Raw genomic sequence first — 6,221 nt, forward strand, 5'->3', positions numbered from 1 at the left:
CACACAATTTTAGAAAATTGGCAAGATGTAAATTTGGATCTTCAGTTGTTGATCCCCCAAACTGATTATTTGATTCCATTTGGATAATAGCAGGTTTAAGCTCAAATGAATTAGCCACTACAGTAGGTTTTTGAATACTACAATAAAGTTCATCTACCGTAGGATTGGCATAATCTCTTAAAGGTCTAAACTCTTGATGAATTTCAACATTTTGATTGTTTTGGTTTGCAATTTCTATAATTTTTTTAGATTTTCTAAGATTTTTTATTTTTTTGGTTTTTCTAATTTTTTTAATAGTTCTCTCTATTTCAGAATCATAGGACACTAGTCTTTTAGAACCTGAACTACACATACACTTAATATAAAATAAAAATAAAATAAAAGACACAAAATAAAATACAATAATTGTTAGAGTTAAGTAAGACTTTTTAAAAATATAAATTTTCTTTTAAATCAATTAATTTCTCCCTGGCAACGACGCCAAAAACTTGATCCCGACTGTCTATATGCAATAGTATAACAATGACTTTAATTATAGTTTTCACTTATATTTTCATATTTTACAATAGTGCCAAAAACTTGATCCTGAAGAAAATAAGAATTTAACTTTTCAATTTTTATATATATTGGGATATTACACAAGTATACGTATCGTTATCAAGTAATATAAGACTTTTTGATTAAGACATGAATATCGAACCCATAGGGACAATACACAATATGCACTTTTGAACAGTAACTTTCTATTCTAAAAATACAATTACTTAAACTACAAATATTTTTTTGCAGTATTAAAATTTAAATCTTTTTGATATTTTTGATATATTGACAAAACAGTGATAATTTAAAAAGATAACTTGAGTTTATCTAAAAGAAAAGTACTAAATTTGAAAAATATCTTTCTCCTTATCATGAATGAGTAATAAGTATAAGAATGTTGTTGTGAACGTTTGCAAATTGTGTTGTGCCAAATAGGAGCAATTATATTATTTACCCTTACTAGAGATGCTATAAAGAACATTGGCTAATTTAAAATTTGAATAGTTCTGAAGACTGGCTAGGCACAGAAGATACCAACTCTCACTCTAGAGTTCCCTCGATTCCCTCCACATTGGGGCTAACATCTCGTATCAGAACCTAAAATAATAAATCAAGTTGGGGGGCTTTAACCTGTCGCTTTAAAGTCCTCTAACTCTACACCCATCAATGATTATTTTCCTATTTATTTGCACTAAATCATATGAATGAAATTCTCATTCATACAACTTCATGTGATTCTTTCCAATTGTTGACTGAGCGAATACCAACCTGGTTCTTACATATTCTCACAACAAATTTTAACATCTAGATTGGCTAAATAAACAAGTAAATGAAGTTCATGAATTAAAATTGTCACAAATTCTTCCAACATTAAAGATCAATACTCTCCACAACTTTCGTCCAATAAACTCTCCACAATTTCCATCCAAGACTTTAATTACTTATCATTTTAAGGTGAAAGATAAAAAAAACTACTCAGAATCCATGGAGAAAATAAAAACACACTTTAATTTAGAATTAGAAATCATTATCAAAGCAACAAGAAGTTTCGATTAAAACCAAAAGTAGTTTAAAACAAAAGATAAAAGCTTATCTCAAATCCTCCACCAAACTCTTGAAGTTCCTTTGAATCTCTTCTTTTTTACGACACTCTCAACTCTCAAAATAAAAAAAACAAAAGGAAAAAAGAAAGGTAAATTTTGTGGTGCCTAAATCTCTCCACAAGATTCTCCATGATCTTCCCTCTTCAAGCAATTCCTTCAGATGTAAAAACTTCCTTCCTTTTTAAATCTCCAAGAGGTGCCTTGATAACTCTTCAAAATGTGTCCACATTCGATAAATCCTCCAAAGGATTCCTCTTTTCACAAGTCTTTTGAACATATTTTCATTCTTAGTGGTCATAACCACCCTCTTAAGCCAATAGTTGCCTCAAATAGCTCTTTGAAATTTGGCCAAATGAAGAAAACTGCCAAATAACTGCCTCTGACGCTTGAGCACAACCTTCTCTATTTCACCGGTGCTTAAGCGTCGGATCTAGCGCTTAGGCGCCAAAACACTTTAGCACAATTTTCACCTTTTTTCTCCAAATTTGGTCCTTTTTCACTCCGTTAAGCATTTTTCTCCTTTTTTACTTGTATCTACAAGAAAAACACAAAAATACCTTCCCTGAAAGAAAAACACACAAATATCTTCCATTAAAGTGCAATGTCTCAAAAATAGGTATAAACATGTGTCTAAAAACTTAATATAATTTAGGTGTATCAAAGACCCCATTCACTTACATCAATTGTCACCTAGAAGCTCCTAATATGAATAAATCATGAAGTATATTTCCTTTAAAAGTTGCATCGTTGCCCGATTACTTCATCATAGTCAACCAAACAACATGAGTACACTCAAATTGTGAAGTCTCTACTCTTCAGAGTCTTAGTTTCAACTTACAACATATTTTGACATAACCTATGGCCAATATGTTATGTCAATGAAGAAATTGAATTTTACTCATCACATAGAAATTAAAATTATTCTATCATAAAACAAATTTTCTTTCTCATGCAACTACTTTATAACAAGAGGAAATATTAAGTAAAACTACTCATTAAGCATGAAGAAAACACATGGATTCTTCTTTGCACATGACATTGAAATCTTATAGAGTAAAAGATATTTAGAACATCAGAATGATATGTTATTGATGCAGTGTTGTATGGAGGATATGGACAACAAATTTGATCATATGGCAAATTTTGTTACAAGGAAGAGTGACTATGATGTTGATTATGTTGAAATTCATGAAGGGAGACCATACAGCTGAATTTCCTACATGCTCTCGATTTACACATTTTTAGAGTTGCAAATCTATGGATGAAGATATTCCCGTTGATTATGATGATGATGAGGAGGAAGAGTATTAGATTTGTTCCTTATTTCGTAATAATTATGATTTCTAGATATATCTTATGTTGGACTGTTTATGTATGTTTTGTTGCCCTGTACTCTTATTTTTAATGCTACTTTTGTTACTCTCTTACTTAGAACTGGATATGCATTAGAGTAGTTCTTTTACATTGCAAATTTTCATGATATATCTATTTTTAATTTAAATTTTCTACTACTTTGCACTTTTCTTTATTAACTGTACATGCACCGTCATCCTGCTTAGAAATTTTAAAATTTTCTCTTTCTTCATGCTTATTATAAACTTAACTGTCTAAACTAATTTAAAATTTAATATTGGGGGAAGGGAGAAAATTTTTAAAACTAAACCTTATTTGTCCTAAGTAAAATATATTTTCAAAAATTATTTTAATATAACATGTGGTATTTTGAGATAGTTTGAGATAACTATATTTTTGAGTTTATAAATAATTTAGTAAACTTAAGTAAAAATTTGTAATAATAAGATTAATTATGGACTTGAGATATTTAGTATAAGGGTATTAACATTTTTCTTTTAGTATTTAAAATAAAGAAAATTGTATTTTTGGGAATGCTAAAGATCTTGGATTTTTATTTGAAAAGAAAGAATTGAGACTTTATGAAAAATCTTTTTTTAAGTTTAATACACAATTATTAAGTAAGGAAATGTGAAAAGGTTTTAATTTTAAGAAGAGGATGGTGGAGTTCAAAATCATTAAAGGCTATACAAATATAGTAATCCTCACATGACATGAAAAGAAAAAAAAGAAAGAATTGAAAATGATCCTGACAAAAAAGTAAGAAAAAAATAAGGAAAAATAAATGTGAGGAGAAACTTGAGGATATGCCTAATAAAAAATTGGCTTCACTTAAATCATCTTAAAAAATGGACTTAATTACATTTGTAAACTTATTTATGAAGTATTAGCATCCTTACTAGTAAAGTTCTCATGATATTCTTTTTCATGTAATTTTTCTAAGTCTCTTAAATGTGAAAAATTACAATTATTTTTAAAATAAATAGGAAATTAAAATTCTTAAACTTGACTACTAAATATTCTTACATTCTAGTTTTAACCTATGTTATTAAAAATTTTCCTTAAGTTTAACTATTGCATTTATAAAAAAAATTTGTAGAAATCTTAAAGTAAAACTCACTTTCATAAGTTATACTATATATATATAGTAAGAAAGGTTACTTGAGGACAACTAACATTTAAGTTTGGGGGAATTGATCCACCTTAAAATTACTTATTTCATGCACATTTTATAATCAATTTTATAGGATATTAATGCTTGTATAGGAAGAAAGGTTACTATATATAACAACCTCATGTTTATTATGTCCCCAACATCTTCTATTTTCCAATTTTTAATTCATAGTTAATTCCAACACTCTAACACAACGGCTTACACAAATATAACTTTCATTGATAAACTTTCAAAAAATAGTACAACATCACACACAAACACAATTTTAAGCAAATCAACATAAGCAAACTAACACACAATAAACAACAAGTTAAAGTAACACATATCATTGATAAACTTTCAAAAAATAGTACAACATCACACACAAACACAATTTTAAGCAAATCAACATAAGCAAACTAACACACAATAAACAACAAGTTAAAGCAGCACATACAACACATCCTTTACTAAAGCAAGCAAGCACGAAGCACAAACACAAGAATCCTATTCTAATGATCAATCCCTATTGATCTCAATCTCATCATCCTTCTCACAAGCCAAATATCTGACTCAAATGAGTAGAAGACAAGGGCGCGAGGAAATTCCATAGCCTCCTTTTCATCAATCCAATTGTTCTTGCTATACATGGCTACCTGAAAAACATGTCTCCTTATTATCATTTTCATAATGATTCTTGCTATATAACTAGCTAAGTGGTCAGATTGAAGTTTCATCTACCACTCCAAGTGCTCGTACAGGTGATACATCTCATGCAACTTGTTTTGTAGATTAGAAATCTAATCTTCAATCTTCACCAACTTGCTCGTCATCTTCTCCAAACTCAGCACTAAGAATCCATTGAAATAAGTTTGGGCATCATTATGAACAAACTTATTTTCAACCCCATTCTCTCTATTCTCCATGGAAGCAAGTAAAATCTCCAACCCTTTCTAAACTCTCTTCTCTAGTCAAAATTTTGAGTAATTGAAGATTAGGGATGAAGGCTAGGTAGTTTTATATAGAAGACATGGAGAAAAATTATTTTTGGGTGGTTTTCCCACTTCCAGAAACTGTGGAGCCTAGGCTCCAGTTGCTGGGGCCTAAGTGCTAGTATCAAAAGACTCTGTCACTTATGCACCAATTGTTGGCGCCTAGCGCAATATCCAAGTGAACACTGATTTGCCTAATATCAATTCTTTTCAAATTTCAATCATGTTTAATACCATAATTAGTGTTAAAAGAATGTTACTAAAGAAAAAAAACAATCACGATACTAAACAAAAAACAAAATAGGAATATATAGATCAAATCACACCGATAACCATGGGTTGCCTCCCATAAAGTGTTTAGTTTAATGTTGTCAGCCTGCATATCCCAAAATATTTTACTCGAATAGACCTAGTATCAAAGTCTCTTTATAATAAGGCTTGTTTTCTCCAATGTAAGGCTTCAACCTATGTCCATTTACTTTAGTTATATGTTTAGTTTTGGATCTTTAATCTCCATAGCCCCATAAGAATAAACTTTTGTCACAATACATGACCCCATCCACTTGGACTTAAGTTTTTCGGAAAATAATTACAATTGTGTATTATATAATAAAACTTCTTATCCAGTCTCAAAATTCTTTCTTAAAATTTTTTGATCATACCAAATTTTGATCTTTTCTTTATAAATTTGAGCATTTCCATAATATTTATTCATAATTCCCTCGAGCTCATTTAATTGCAATAATTTTTTTCTTCAGCATCTTTCAAATTATAATTAAATTCTTTTATCGCCATAAAGCTTTATGCTCTAAATCAACTAGTAAATGATAAGCTTTTCCATATATTAGTCTATATGGATACATTCTTATAGGAGACATTCTTATAGGAGTTTTATAAGTAGTCCTATAAGCCCATAATGCATAATTAAGTCTATCAGACCAATCAGTTTTTTGCGGATTCACAATTTTTTTCCAAAATTCTTTTGATTTCAAGATTTGATACTTCTGCTAGTCCACTAGTCTGAGGGTGATAAGTTGTGGCAATCGTATGTTTAATTCCATATTTTATAAATAATGTGTC

Source organism: Phalaenopsis equestris, unplaced genomic scaffold (genome assembly GCF_001263595.1).
Source record: "Phalaenopsis equestris unplaced genomic scaffold, ASM126359v1 Scaffold000131, whole genome shotgun sequence".
In the NCBI taxonomy this organism is placed as follows: Eukaryota; Viridiplantae; Streptophyta; class Magnoliopsida; order Asparagales; family Orchidaceae; genus Phalaenopsis; species Phalaenopsis equestris.